Genomic DNA, 16,684 nt, shown 5'->3' with positions numbered 1-16,684 from the left:
CCCATTGCAGGGGCATATTCCACAATGGTGAATCCTGTGGGCTGCCCATATCCCAGCTCACTGTGTGGTACTGTTTGCGTACCACACATGTGTTGTTCCAATGTATAGTACATATTCCTACATTGAACAACACCACCACCATTGTATGCACAGCTGTCCACACATCTAGCAATGACAGATACTGTGGTTTCATGTTGGTGTTTCATTTAGTTTGTATATATTGCACATGGGTAGCCAGTGTGATTGATGACAGATGCAACCTGTATATCGTGACTGGACTATACATTATGTGTACATGTGTTAACTGGCCACATGGCAAATAGATCTATGCATTAACATGCCTGATACTGATAACTGTCTCACTTGCAAAGGACTGCTGTCTGTGCAGCATGCCAGAGGTACCTGTATAGGGGTGACACAGCAGTTTGATCATTATCCATGACTGTATGACAGCTACAGGGTGCACTGTGCATGTTAACACGTTTGCCTGTACAATAGCATATAGTATGCAGTATGCACATGTGTGCATACACAGGGTAGCATACTATAGTATGCGACGTGTGTAAACATACCTTGCATATGATGTTACATTACATATTGTACAGTGACACATGCAACTAAATGGGATATAATAGTTATATGTGCAGTAGTGACTTACCAGGCAACTCCAGGCTCGGTGGTTGGGAGACACCCACCTTCACGATGGCAGCTAGTGTTTGTGGATGCTGTTCTGAGGGGGTCCCCAGGCTGGCCAGTAGCTTCTCAGTAGGTGCGAGTGGGGGCTGGGTTGATGGCCCACCACCTGTTCTACCTTGTTCCCTGGCAATTGCATTGGCACGCTGTTTCGCATGTCGGATCAGGTCCGTGCAGTGCCTGCGCACCTGCTGGTAGGTGCGGTTATGGCCACCCACATCATTACCCTCCTGCGGTTCCTGCCACAGGTCGCCACACTGCTGGGCATACTGTGGCACATGGCTGAACAATACCTCATAGTTATCATGGAGATACGGTATGAGGGCATCATCCTCCAAGCGACTATATGCTGGCAAGCGTGATCGAGGCATTATCTGGAAGACATAATGATGGAGACAGGTCACAGTATCTCAGAGATGCACAGAGATACAGCTGCACATACATGTGTATTAAATCTAGTACATATGAACAGTTATCTTTGCAAATCATCATGACACTGACACAACTGACATGTTTGTGTCACACACATGTAACACCCGTTGTGCATTGGATATTATCACCATATACGTGTGTCACCTCATTACATTGCTCATACTCCATGTGAATGCTGTCTTGATGTGGGCATGTCTGTTTGCCTGTACTGGTGTTCTTACCTATCAGCACATGCATGGATGTGTCTCCAGTAATGCTGTTGACCTTGATGCTGTGTATATGCCACATATCAACACATGCACTGACTTAACGGACATGAGCAGTGACAATGCAGACATGCACATGGAAACCTTTACATGCATGTGTTTTGCCATATACATCTGCACAGCACTGTACAGCAGTTCAACATCCTGCCACGTATCACCTGTGTTGCACATGTGATACACATGGGACAATGGCTAGCCGGATGTTATTCGCAGGGATGGTTATCAACTATAGCATGTACGGACAAGGTCATGCAGTAGTGTGTATGCCCTGGGCCATGTATGGGCATAGGATGTGAGGTTTTCTAGCTATATCCGACAGCCATGTTGCCACTGCCAGGTGCATCAGTGCCACATTACTGATCCAGACAGTTAATGATACATCTACCATGCGGTCATCGCACCATGTATGACAGAGATGACATGTGCAGCTTTGATGGACAGGGTTGCATGGTATGGCAGGAGTATGTAGTAGGAAGGTGGCTGTCCATGACGTATGTCTTTCAGATCAGGATATGTACATGTAGCATGTCCAACATCACAGTGTTGGCACATGTCTTTATGCAGGGTAGACAGCATGCTGCATAGTGGAGGTGAGGATTGTGAAGGCTGGTGTCGCCCATCCACACATGGCCAATACCCCTTAAAGGTGATATGTTATCCGATATTGGTCACCCGAGTGCTGAGTATGGCTGTCCAATGATCTCCATGCTCATGGATGGCACCCTGTCATAACTTGGGTTGCCTCGTATGACTACCTAATAGGCCTGGAGACGTCAACAGCTCAGGGAGGTAAACTGCACAGCACCATCCCTTGCACACAGTGTCCATAATGTTGACCGCTTACTTGGTGGTAGTTAATGGGTACAGGGTTATTAACCTAGCGGTGACAATGCAATAAGCAGCTGTCAGATTGTGCACATATGTCACGCACCTCACCCACAAAGCCCATTCTGTATGTTGTCCACAACACTGAGACAGCTATTGCTCATTGCTTATGGCCATTCACATCCTTACATATGCAGATGCCTCCCATTTGTCTGTGTGGTATGGGCTACAATGAGGGGGGAGTACAAAACATTAACCCTGTTTTACTGTAGCTGCCACTGGTGTGATATGCACATGTCACTCAGACACCTTTTGTAGTGTTGCTTCTGTCAACAGGCCACTCCTGTGACATACGAAGGTACATCTAGTATACTCAGTGTAGGTGGAACACAGTATGGGTGATGATGTCCTATGATCTGTCACAGGTATGCTATGCAGAGTGAAATCATCTGTACTGTCATCTACATCCGTACTGCTAACATCTACGTTGATTAAGGTTCATGGACTTGCAGACCATACTCAGCAGGGTAATAGTGCAGTGCCTCCCATTATGACTGGCGTCTCCACTTTGTGGGTTGTGATGACTGTTGCTGTGGTCCATTCAGTGTTTTCACAGGCTGACATGAACCTATGTTTTACATGGAAGTGTATGTGTAGAGCAAACTGTTTTGCCATATGTGTATGATACGACCAGGGATGTGGACAGGTCACATGCAGCCTGAGTGCACCTTGTAACATCATAATTATGGTTACAGGGTTTCTGTAGTGTTCATGAATATGTGATTGTGTACCTGTTGGGGAGGCAGTGAGTTTATATTATCCAACACCCTATCTGGATTGCATATTCATGCTCAGCACTTGTTCAGAACATGTAAGCACTTCATGAGCTACTAATTACTATAGCACCCATTCCAACTCATTTCCTACAAGTACACTGTTTGTCCTTACATTTCCAGCTTGCTTACAGTACAACAGCTGTTGTACACACATACCTCACATATCTTATGAGACATGGTTGAATATACAGGCATGTCCAAGTGTCAATTACCAGTGTTATTGCCTGTCTATGTGATGAATATGGCAAACATGAGGCAATATAGCAATTGTCTCATGTATATAGTCAATGCTCACCTCCTAACATACGACACTACAGCCTGTGGGAGATGCACATATGTAGCCATGCTGGGGGTAATGCTCTCTCCAACCCAGGCTGATCCTGACATTCATGTGGGGATGTTAAACATTTGCAACACACCCCACTCATCACATAGTCTCACTAGATCTCCACCACCACAGGCCACACATAGTATGACTACGACATTTGCAGAACCTCTCCATACTCTCTGTGTAGGCAACAGAGGCAGCCCCCATCACCAAACACAACACCAATTACTTATAGCCCACAGACTCATGTGTGCCCATCAACTACAGCCAATAGGGTGTTATAACATACCCAACACACTAGTCATAGGTGACTCTGTAGGCGGTCACACTGATGTCCCACTCAGTAGGCTACACAAGGCGATAGTCACTTTCATCTGGCTGTTGGGTAACAGGATCTGCAACATAACCTATGCACTCATGCCACTCCTCACCAGGTACAATTTGACTGTCATTCTCCATGTTAGTGTGAATGCCCTGAGATGTAACTTCCTGGACTACATGTACAGGGACATGCAATAGCTCTCCGATCTTATAGCCCAGGAAGGTATTGCCCAAGCCCTGAGAAGAATTCTGCATTCATCCAGACTGATACCACTGTACAACGACTGAATGTTTCACTTCAACAGTTGCCTATGCTTCTGCTGTCATTCCACAGGCAACCAGTATCTGTCTGCTTTGAATGACATGGTCGACAAAACATGATGCTTTGGCACAGATGACCTGCACCTGTCAGCCCTGGGATTACAGATAACATCTAAGGCTCTTGCTGCTCCTATACTGCCTGTCTTGGACAGTTTCCAATAACATATTCACCACCAGAACAGGAACAGGCAAGCAAAACCTGAGGGTAATGTTACTCAATGCTTGACATCTTCATCTCTAATGCACTCAGGCGAGGCACTCCTTATAATGGACCATTTCGATATCTCTGCAGTGACTGGGACCTGCTTCTAGGCTCCGGAGAGCACCCCTGCACTGACAGGTTATATGCAGACCACACCTTTCAGTCATGTAACCAGGACCGGAACACCCACGGCAGAGGTGTGTCCATATTTCACAAGGATGTACACTCCTCCAGGCTGGTTACTTAGCACAATGCATCAGAGGTAATCCAAGTGCAACTAATTGTGGCCAGAACTGCTATACATATTGTAACTTGCTACGGATTCCACACCATACCCCACAGTTAACGGCCCTCATTTATTGGTGTACTGGACAGTAGGGTTCAGACAGGAACTACTGATGTGAGACTGACACTACCCCACACTTAACTGGGATACCTACTTATGTACCGACACATTAGGCCAACGCTTTCTGGGATTCATAACCTCCAATCGGCTAGATCAACCTATACACACCACCACCAAGGCCAACGATATCCTAGACATGGACATTACCAACATGTGACTGTTAAGATTTGTTCATCTGATGAGGATTATAGAGTATGTGCACAAGATCTGTCTAATAGGCTTGTGAGTCGTGGATATTCCAAATATCATATTTCCAAAACTTTTGACTTGACCAAGGAGATATCTCGCTCCACTTTATTACAATATAAACAATATAGGAATGAGGACCAATCTAATATTGTTCAACCAATCAGGCTTGTTACTACCTTTGGGAATAATACAATGAGATTCAGGGAGATTATTAATAAACATTGGGACATTTTGAAGGCTGATGAATATCTTAATGAGATTTTACCAGAGAAATGTGCTTTCTCATATCGCAGGGGTCGCACTATTCATTCTCAATTGACTCATTATAAAAGATATAAAAAAAAAACCTTTTTTAGGTTGTGCAAGTCTGATAACTCATGGTTTGATAGAATGTACAACATGTGTCCCGAGATGGGGAGTGTGTGCAGTGTGTAGGGGTGTGTTCATACCCCAGCTGAACTCACAGTATGAGTCATGAGTGCTGTAGAGGGGTGTCAGGTAGGGGAATCATGGGTATGCAATTATGGGCATAAGTGTGCAGGTGTTGGTTGTGAGATGTATTAGGCATGCCCTGGAAGTAATTAATATTCCTATGTGGGCATAGCAGACGCCTATACCTCCCAAACCTGAAGAGCACATCTACTGGATAGTCCGTAAACCACTGGGGGAACACATAGGGGCTATATCAGTGCCTTGTACCCGATTAGCATGGGCATCCATGATTACGAATCAGAATGTAACACAGTCCTAACTAAACACTTCCAGAACTAGTACATTTGGGTGGACAGGTGGCGGAATACATGTAATGATTAATGAATACATGTATGAGCCATGAACAGCATGTACCTTGACAAATGTGAATGAATACATATGCCCTGTGACTGTCAATGTGTCAGGTTAATAGAACCAGTCATCTAAATGTGTCCCTCAGGGTGTTATGCAGTGTCCCTGATACAGTGTTTATTCTCCCCCATTCGTATGTGAGGTCTGCTAGTGATGGAAAGCGCATATTCCGCCGACCACCTTAGGTAGATGATAGCATAATAGTGTGGGGTTACCACCTGTCCGCCTTTGTGAGGGACACTCTACTCTGGGCAGTTGTGTCCTGCAAAATGAATGTTATGGCACATGGCCTGTGATATCGGGAAAAGAGTTCATATATTGTGTGTAGTGGTGTCATAAAATGATATTGTTGTATCTGAAACAGGTACATGTTATAGGAAACAGTATTAGCAACTATAATGCTACAAGAATAACCTTAATGTATGCAAACCGGTGAAGTAGTCAGTATATTACTGGCTGTGGGTATGTGTTGCCTTGCTAAATGTGACAGCTCTACATATAGGTCCTATAGGGCTGCCACCTTTCCAAATGGCCAAAGTGGGAGCTGCTCTGTAGAAATGTCAGACGTACCAGGTCAGAACATACCTACAGCCATGCATAGTACAGACATATACATAGTCGCACAAATCAAAGCCTAGTCTAGCAGCAGTCAAGTTGCTTATGCTACTTCGTCACACAAATCAAAGCTTAGTCTAGCAGCAGTCAAGTTGCTTATGCTACTTCACATAACATATCGGCATCATGTATACAATAACCGTTACATGCAACTATTACAGACACATAGAATATAATATTGTCCTGTAATCGGGGCATTAGCTATGGCTACAGTATTGTCGCATGACACATATGCCTAATGATGGACTGTCCCATGCAAAGTGGGAAAGGTGTTATGCCTAGAATGTGGACAATCTAAAAGGTGGAAATCCTACAATAGGTATGTGGTAGCATGACCCGGCTGAGATGCGTTTCCCAAAACACATTTACATGTCAGCATTGCAGAGTATTGGTTCCCATGTATCAGCCAGATGGGGAGCAGATTGTAGGAAGACAAATCATATGATTCGTCACTGGACAGGCGCCGAGTCCGTGCGAACGCCTGCCATCGCTAATGTTTAGCTATACCTGATACTGTAATCATGTAGTCCGATATAATAGGCAACACAAGGGATCGCGCCCACCCACCGTGAGTGACAAATGGAAGCACCAATGTCAGTGTATGTGCAAGTGAGTGAGCGAGCGGGTGTACGTGTGTTTGTCTACCAGTTTGCGAGTATTGCACTGTTAAAGAAATGTGGAGTCTAAACAAGTATAAGGAGCTGTAACCAGAGATCAGCAGTGCTTAACAACGTGCAAACCCACGCACAACCGCTTCCACCTGCTGGAATGTGCCTTAACCACTCCGTATCCAAAGGTGTTGTTCTGGACGAAAACAAAGAACTGTCCTTTGCACGTGTTGGTAGCAATACCCTGTGCACACAGCTCATGTGAATTGCCAATATACCATGGCATATATACAGACAATAGACAGTACCACACACATACCATACAGCACAGTCATCCAACAGTATAGCAAGGTACTGGCAGATATGTCCAGACCACTGGTGTTTGTAGACCTGGCTGTTATATGTTTCAGTGTGAGCATGTTCAGTATGACTGTTACGTGTTGTCAACTGACATTACCATCATACCATCATGTGTTTGGGCATGCCCAATATGGTCAACTGGATCGCATGTGTCACATGTCCATATAGTCAGTACTGTGGTGCCGACCCCTGTGTTGTATACCAACAGGTGGCATGCTGTATCTGCAGGGTAGCTAACGGTCATGTGGCCTTGACTGTTGCTACATTTCTGCACAGTGTAGGGCATTCAACTGCATCCACAGTCCTACACAGCACTGGAGGTGGGCGACCTGACTCTCACATGTGTATGTTGGAAGGGGCACAGCTGACAGCTGCACACATTTGCGATACTGTACTGGTATGCCACGCATTCATTTCAGTGTGTGGACCTACCCAAATTGCTGGTTGGAGGCATACCAGTGTACGTCGGATCCTAGCTTGAATTACCAGCATAGTGGTTTCAGATGTCCTAGCCTTCACAACCTGCATCCAACTGCCTGGCTTGCTGTAGTCTGTGTGTGTGTTTGTGGGGGTTGGGGTCATCCATTGGGCATCTCCAGAGGCCATTGTATAGCATTTCTCTGCAGTGGTCTACACCTGTCCAGCTGTATGAGACTTGTGTGGGCTGTATGGACAGACATGATGTTCAGCCCATAACCTGCAGTGGGTTAGGCCACCCTGTGTACTACTGGCTACTATTGTGACCCGGTTTGTGCTACAGATGTCATGGTGCCACTATGGATGTGCACTGTCTGCTGCCCTTACAGTCGGCCACCAAATTCCCTTGTATGCTCACATCCATATCATAGCTACAGGTAAATACACATTCTAATACAACTGCCAATTGGTAGGTTGATTGACTTACCTTGGGGATGTTCCAGAGTTGAGGATGGTGCTGGAGGGTTGCCTATGTCAGATGCACACAGTGCACTTCCTGTACATGGCTGAGTACAGGTAGTGTCATGTTTGGCATCCCTTGTACTGTGCGAGGTCAGAGAGGGTGAAATTCCCTGGGTACCTACTGTGTCAGTGCATATGCCATGTGTTGTCTCCTTGCCAAGGGCAGGTCATACTGTGCATGCCTCCTTTCGCTGACTGGGTCCAGCTCAGGTAGTTCCTCCTCCAAGTCACACTGTGCCTGTACAGGCCTTGGCATTGGTGGGGGGCTGTGTGGCCCTGCCCCATGCTGTTCCTGCTGCAACTGTTACCACAGGATCAGATTGTGTAGCATAGCACATACCATAATAATTTGTGTGCATGTAGCTGGTGAATACTGCAAGGCTCCATCGGATGTGTCCAGACACCAGAACTGTGACCTCAGCATCCCAAACACATGCTCAATTATATGTCTTGCCTGTGCGTGTGCCTCAGTATGGTGTAGTTGTTCAGGTGTGTGTGCATTGCTGATGGGTGTCATCAACCATGACTCCAGTGGTTACCCAGCATTCCCCACTATGTGACTGTAGGGGATGTCCATATTGCCAAAGGTGTGGTACAGCTGAGTCAGATGCCATATATCAGAATCATCATAGCTTCCAGGGCAGACAGCATACACATTCAGTTTAATGCCCTGTCCATCACATATGGCCTAGCTGTTGGAGGGTATGCCCCTGCAGTGACTGTAGGCCCTACCCCACTCACCGGGTGGTGCTTTGATTTGTACGTGCGTGCAGGCTATAGCACCCAGTACCCCAGGGTAACCTGCCATTTGGTGGGAGAGATGCATATTGCTGGCCAACAAAGCACGTGTGTTGAGGACATGTATATGTTCACTGGCATGTGGTGACATGGCGTCTGTGAACTGGTGCAATACTCTGGATGCAGATGCCTGTGAGATCCCCATGATATCCCCAGTCGTGCATTGGGAGGTACCTGTGGCTAGTATACCTAGGCCAACACATACCTTGATATCCACTGGGATGGGTTTCCCTCAGCTTGTTCGATGTGTCAGGTGTGGCCGGCACAGCTCAACAAGCTGCTGTGGTCTCTGTCCACCCCATAGCGCTCCATTATCTCCAGCCCATGTAGCCCCTGGTAGGTTACCCTGGGTCTGTAAAGTGTTCTGTCAACTCACTAAGGGTTGTTCGGCAGCATTTACATCCTCACCACCCTCAGCCTCTATCACATGTTGGTCCATGTTGGCTGCTGCAGCCCTTCTCATTTGGGTGGATTGTGTTGAGAAATGTCCCCGCATGTATACACCGGTGGTGTAGAGTGTGGGAGAAACCTGTGTGTATGGTGCTTGGTCACTTTGCCGTAGTGTTCATGGGTGGGCTGGCCATGTAATCTGCTGATTGTGCTAATTATCACCTGTCTGTGCAGCCTGTTCACCTTGACTACTCCACTACTGCTGTTGTTCCTCCCAATTTCACCAGGCAGGTATAGACACCCTTAGCTTAGGCTACGGTAGGAGCAATCCCAAGCACAGGGCTCCACTTCGTACAGTATGCCTAAAACCCCTCCCATGCCTTCAGCTATATTCCAGTCCTGCACCCAGCTATCTACACACATACACTCTTGGGATCTGCATCACACCCTGGGGATAAACAGGATTCACTATTGTCAACCTCATTTGCATAGTATTGTCTTCTAATGCATAGTTATATTACCCATACTGATCCTCCAAATTAATAACCACTGCTTACTGTCACTCAGATCCGCACACAACTGGTTAAAAGTGCCTTACTATCACCGTATTCGATGTCCCTTGTTCTTCCCATCAACAAAATAATCGGTCTCTACATGACTAGAACCCAGAACCCTGTACACCACAGACGATGCGCTTTACCACTAAGCCATGGCAGATATACATACATCTGAGGTGATCACGTACAGATCATCCAGCACAGACATTCAATAGTGCTAATGTCCACATACATAATATATATATATATATATATATATATATATATATAAACTGTTCATCTATCTATCTATCTATATATCTATATATATATATATATATATATATATATATATATATATATATATATATATATATATATATATATATATATATACATATATATATATATATATATATATATATATATATATATATATATATATATACATATATACACACACACACACACATATACATATGCACACACAGACGTAGATTTTGAATTTATATCACAACAGCGGACCACATGACACCAAAGCATTAGACAAGAATGAAAGGGAAACCACATGTGCCACCTGCATTATGTAGTGGTGTTACTATCAAGGCAAGTGTGTTACGTTGCATCACATGGGTCAGATTGTAGTAAGGGTAAGAGTAGGGCTGCTGACATTTACCCACCAGACCTATTGGCGAATGTATGCATATGTGTTGACAGCCCAGTCTCTTGGCCGATTATGACATTTGTGGACACTATATAGGAATGCAACAAAACACACTCAACACATCCTGGAGCTAGCCACTCACAGATACCAACACATAGGATACGTCTGCCAAACACACACACCTGTCATGACTTGGAATCAAACACCTACTTGTCTATTCTATCACACTACAGCATTATGCAGTTAAGGAACGCGCTACCAAGATTACTGGAACACAGCACTCCCAGAGGCATACTTCTAGATGGGTAACATCATCAGCAAAGGCAAGGACGCCAATAGGGAATGTATGGAGAGTGAGCAGTCTAAAAGCATTACTCTGTCGCCAGGCAGCTGGAAACACACACACACACACACACACACACACACTGGGCAGGGCTGGGATTTGTACATAGACCTAACTACCTTATCACACTACAGCATTATGCAGTTACAGAACGCGCTACCGAACACAGCACTCCCACAGGCATACATCTAGGTGGATGACATCATCAAGAATGGAACAAACTCCGATAGGGATTGTAGAGTGAGCAGTCTAAAAGCATATTACTGTCCCAAGGCAGACTGGAGACAAACACACGGCAGTGGTGTGAGCAGGACAACTGCCTATCTACAAAGCACTATTACAACACTACATAGATATGAGACGTACAGACAGTACACCTTTCAAGACAGTCAACCAGTGTGTTCAATGTAGGAATCCATCCTGACGGGGTATGGGCATATGTTGCCTGGATGACCACTGTCGCTATACAGGATTACAATGGTCATGCCCATACACAGAGGCATAACCGACAATACAGGTGTCACTGGGCATGCTCACACTTAGTAGCACACATCCATTTGGAATGTACTATGTGTCCATCTACACAACGGGGTACTGGGAATGCTCACACACTTAGTAGTAGTGAAGGGCTGTCTTGTATGCACACTGATTCTAAACATGGAAGGGCACAGTGTGTTGATAGTCAACATTGTTAGCACGAACGCTGCACTACATATATCTGACACCAGTCTTCAGTGCTAGATGTAGCATTCATAATCACAGCTGACAATCCAGATCCAACAATGGGGAATACGGACATCTCTGCAGTGAGGAACACCTGGCATATGGCACAGTTGTGCACAATAGCACTACCACCGTATACCTCAGATACAGACATGTGGGCCATAAGACTGTTACGGATCGCTCCAGGTGTTAGTGTCCCCAAGTACATGAAGGCCACTCACATGTACTGATCAGTTCACACTCAAGAGCCATCACAAATGTCAGGTGCAGATCACAGTGGTAAATGCTGCATTCTACTATGTAGCCCTCAGACATCACCATGTCCTTGGACCAGCAACACACATCCATACATTAGTACAACACCATGTTACTCATGACCAGTGGACTGTACATAGCTCTACAGCAACTGTGCAGACTACACATGTACTGATAGGGTCCGCCATGCTATGCAATGCAATGATACTACTGTTCATAACCAGGTCGTCTCTAGACATAACAAGGGCCCTGGGTCTTATACAGCTGTAACAGATAACTGTTGCTGTACACCAAAAAACACACTCATGTTTGGATATGACATACATGTAATTGCAGTGGATATATACATGGCCCCACACACACACACACACACACACACACACACACACACACACACACACACACACACACATGCACACAACACATATGTACATAGCATAGCTTTTGCTGTCCTCCATGCAGACAAGTGGCTACAGCAATCACACACATGCACATGGAAGGTAGGTCCATGGCTGTTGAATGCTAACAGTACATAATGTAGCAATGTTGACTGAGGTAACATTCCCTCTGTACTAGTTACCCATGACAACTATCATATCATACAACAGTCCATGTGTCATGTATGTCATCACACATGTCCACCAATTGCAATGCATACAAACATGGCTACATGACAGGAATGTAGGACCTACACACATGTACATGTAGTGGTGTGCATTCAGCTACTATGCATGTGCAGTAGCTGATGTATGCAGTTCATCTGTGTCTAACTACAACATGCAGTTGCAATGCAGCCCCATCATTGACACCTGTATATGGTGAAATGCTGACAGTACGGTAGGATGTACATCAGGTATGGATGGATGTGTGTACATAAAGTGGTGATCCACCTTTGCAGATGGATGTTTGCTGAAGACAGCTCACAGGTGTGTCACAAGCTGTCCTACCATAACATGTGCACACAGTACGCTATGTTACTGTTACTTGAAGATGAAGACATACAACCTACACAGTGGTCAGGGTGTCACTGACTGTAAATCACTTGACACCTGTAACACTTATGTCCTCCCATGTGCATATAGCAGCACAATTGCCGAAGGTAGCGTCGGTACACATAATGCGGGCAATACTGCTGCATGTCTGTCAGGACGATCATCATATAGCAGGTGTTTGATTCACAGTACTGCCATGTGTGTTTGCTTGTATGACCATATATGCCACGTATGGTGGGGAATACATCCCAATTGTTACACACCCCAGTAGACTGTTGTAGAGATCTGTACATACTGCAGTGTAGAAAGCAAGACATAGGCAGGGGTGGTGTGTGTATCACACACATGTTAGCTATCTGTATGTGAATGACATTTGTGGACTCCATAGTGTGTGTGTGTGTGTGTGTGTGTGTGTGTGTGTGTGTGTGTGTGTGTGTGTGTGTGTGTGTGTGTGTGTGTATGTATGGCTGTCTGGTGCATGGAGTGAGGGTGTATGCTACCATACAGAACAGATAGGATCCCTAATCCCTCATGGTGATGCAATCTACTACCCTGCTGATGCCGTCAGTCTCAGGCATTACTGCCTATCTGTACATGTTCATTCTTTGTGTGGGTGTCGTCATGTGGGTGCACAGTACTGTGAAGGTGATTACCACATAGGCAGGGCTCCTCACCTCAACACTATCAAGTGTGCGTTATAGTGTCATTGACTCGTGAGTGTGGCGTGTTACTGTGTGTGTCTGTGTATGTCTGTGCGTGTTCTCATCCTGTAATGTGAAAGTGTATTACTGCTACACAGTGAGGCCTCATGCTATCAAATGGCCTCTACCCTTGACATCAGCTAGACCGCTGTGTAAACCCCCCGCACCATGTCACTGTACGTGTGGTGTGACCGGCATGGATGTCACGCCTCTAGCCACTGTACCCGAGTACACAGCTCACATGCTGCTGGATGAGTGCAGGTGTGGACATCTGTGCAATGTTAGCCTTGCTAACAGTGAAGTTGAGGCTATGTATAGCATGCTGGTATTGCCATACATGCCTGTGAGTACTCCACATTTACACATGGGAACTGCAAACACTGGTACTTATTGGCACATGCAATTAGACCTTAAAGAGGGAAGCAGGGCATCATTACCAACATGCTGTTACTGTTGTTACCAAGACACATACTGTGAACATACAACAATGCATTCTAACTGCAAACACTGTTACATAATGGCACATGCAATTAGACCTTAAGGAGGGAAGCAGGGCATAATTACCAACATGCTGTTACTGTTGTTACCAAGACACATACTGTGAACATATAACAATGCATTCTAAACATGTACTACATGGTATGTCTGCTGCGTGTCAACAGTACACAACAAATGTAATATACACTTATCTCACTATTCTGTTCACCCTGTGCATCAGACCATATGACCATGTCCCTGCACCGATGGTGTGGATGACAGGGATGTGGCACAGGCATCATCATATGCACAGGGTGATAATGTTTGCCAGGGGCATAGGCTGCACCAGTGGATGACATCGTGTGTGGGTTAGGGCCGGTGATCTAATTGGACATGTGTGGTTGTTATGCATGTGGGTGTTGCGGTGCCCTACAGATATTTCTGCTGTGTGTGTGTATGTGTGCACACAGTTCTGCCATGTGTCAGGCCTACACAGGGGTATTATTGACAGCTCCAGATTGTACAGACCAGGATGTACAGCTCACTGTGTACAGCCACAGCCAAGTGACCTGTGCCTACCAGGGGTTGCACGGGCACTACCAGGCAGAGGTACAGATTGGCTACTGTCCGATGACACATGTCCACTGGAACTGTGTCCCCACTGGGAACGTCCAGGGCCACGTCCACGTGGCCTGCTGTGTCCTGGTGTGGACAGCACAGCACCAGCTGCACTGCTACTGCTACCGGCACTATAAGAGTGGGCATGTGAGGTAGCTCATTCACATAGACCTGCACCAGGTAGTGTAGCTGGCCTACGTCCACATGGCCTACGCCTCACTCTTACCAGATGTTCCAGCACAGACAGCTCACACTCACGGATTGCCATGCCACGGTCAAGGATTCCAACCATGTCACCCAATCGCCTTTCCAAAACATCAGCAATCTGCTGTTGTGCATTTGCCAATGCTTGGATGTTGTCGTTTAAAGAATGGATAGCAGCCCTCTGAAGCCTCTGCCCTTCTCTGTTCTGCCATTCAGCACGTGCCTGTGCCGCCATTGCAGTCTGAAACATGCGTCTGGTGACACCAGCTGCTGCGCTCTGTCCTGCAGTGCATGTCTGCCAGAGGTCCTCCAATGAGCAGCACTGGCAACATGCCTGTGTGGCACATCTGCAGTCATTTTACTGACACCATGGTGTGAAGACACACCTTCTGTAGCCACCACACATTCCTGTTCCAAGCTAACACATGCTGACTGTCCTTCCTCTATGGCCACTGGTGATGGGGTATGTGTTGGCATGAGAACTGTGTGGGAAGAGGGGGATATAGCTGGGATGGCAACCTTTGGCACAGATTCAGCTCCTGACAACAACCGACCAAGAACCAAAAAAACACAAAACAATGAAAAATAAAGAAAACGGTCCAAGCTGACAAGGATTTATTAGCAACAACCAAATAACCACCATTGACCTAGGTTTTGTCCTAAATGATCGGACTTTTTCAGAATACTAATATCAACTCCAAACACACTTATATCTAAAAAAAATTCCAATTATCCAATTAATTAATGAATCAATTGAAACACAAACACAATCAGTTAAAATTAAAATGCACTATGGTTACCTTACAATATATGCAATACTAAACAATGTCAGTGCATATACTTCCACAAATGTCAGGATTATAAAGCATTTTATGTGGGGAAAACGTGTAGGTATTTTAGGGAAAGGGTTAAGGAGCATCTCTTAGATATTAAACATCTTAAATCTACTAATGCTTAAGCAAGACAATTGATAATGCTGGTCATATTTTTACATTTTGTATTTTACAGCAGGTAAAAGTTGACCAACAGGGAAGGATTTTAGACATACATTTGGATTTATGTGAACTAAAATGGCAGCTTAGATTAAATGCACAAAATTACCCTGGACTCAATGATTATTGCACTATTAAGTCTTTACTTAAGCTGAAACATATTACTGGTCAGAAGTGAAATTCCAACATGGTCTCAATATTTACATTTAATTTTGATTTTTGTATTAATGTATATTTATGTTTACATATTATTCACTTTTAGCACAACATATTTATTTTAAATGGTAGTTTTAGATAGGCAACATTGTTTAGTATTGCATATATTGTAAGGTAACCATAGTGCCTTTTAATTTTAACTGATTGTGTTTGAGTTTCAATTGATGCATTAATTAATTGGATAATTGGAATGTTTTTTTAGATATAAGTGTTTGGAGTTGATATTAGTATTCTGAAGAAGTCCGATCATTTAGGACGAAACCTAGGTCAATGGTGATTATTTGGTTGTTGCTAATAAATCCTTGTTGGCTTGGACTTCGTTTTTCTTTATTTTTCATTGTTCAGCCCCTGACAACCCTGCCTGTACCTCAAGCATATGTTCATCACTGCTAGAGTCTGTGGGGACACTAACATCAGATGGACCACAGGAGGGTAATGCACCTACATCACCTGTGAATGCAAACAAAGACTCTACATTACAATAGAGACACACACACACAGACACAGACACACACAGACAGAGACACAGAGACACACACACACACACACACACACACACACACACACACACACACACACACACACACACAC

The sequence above is a fragment of the Protopterus annectens genome, chromosome 2.part1 (assembly GCF_019279795.1).
Source record: "Protopterus annectens isolate FY-2018-M chromosome 2.part1, PAN1.0, whole genome shotgun sequence".
Lineage (NCBI taxonomy): Eukaryota > Metazoa > Chordata > Ceratodontiformes > Protopteridae > Protopterus > Protopterus annectens.
This window is presented reverse-complemented; position numbering follows the sequence as displayed.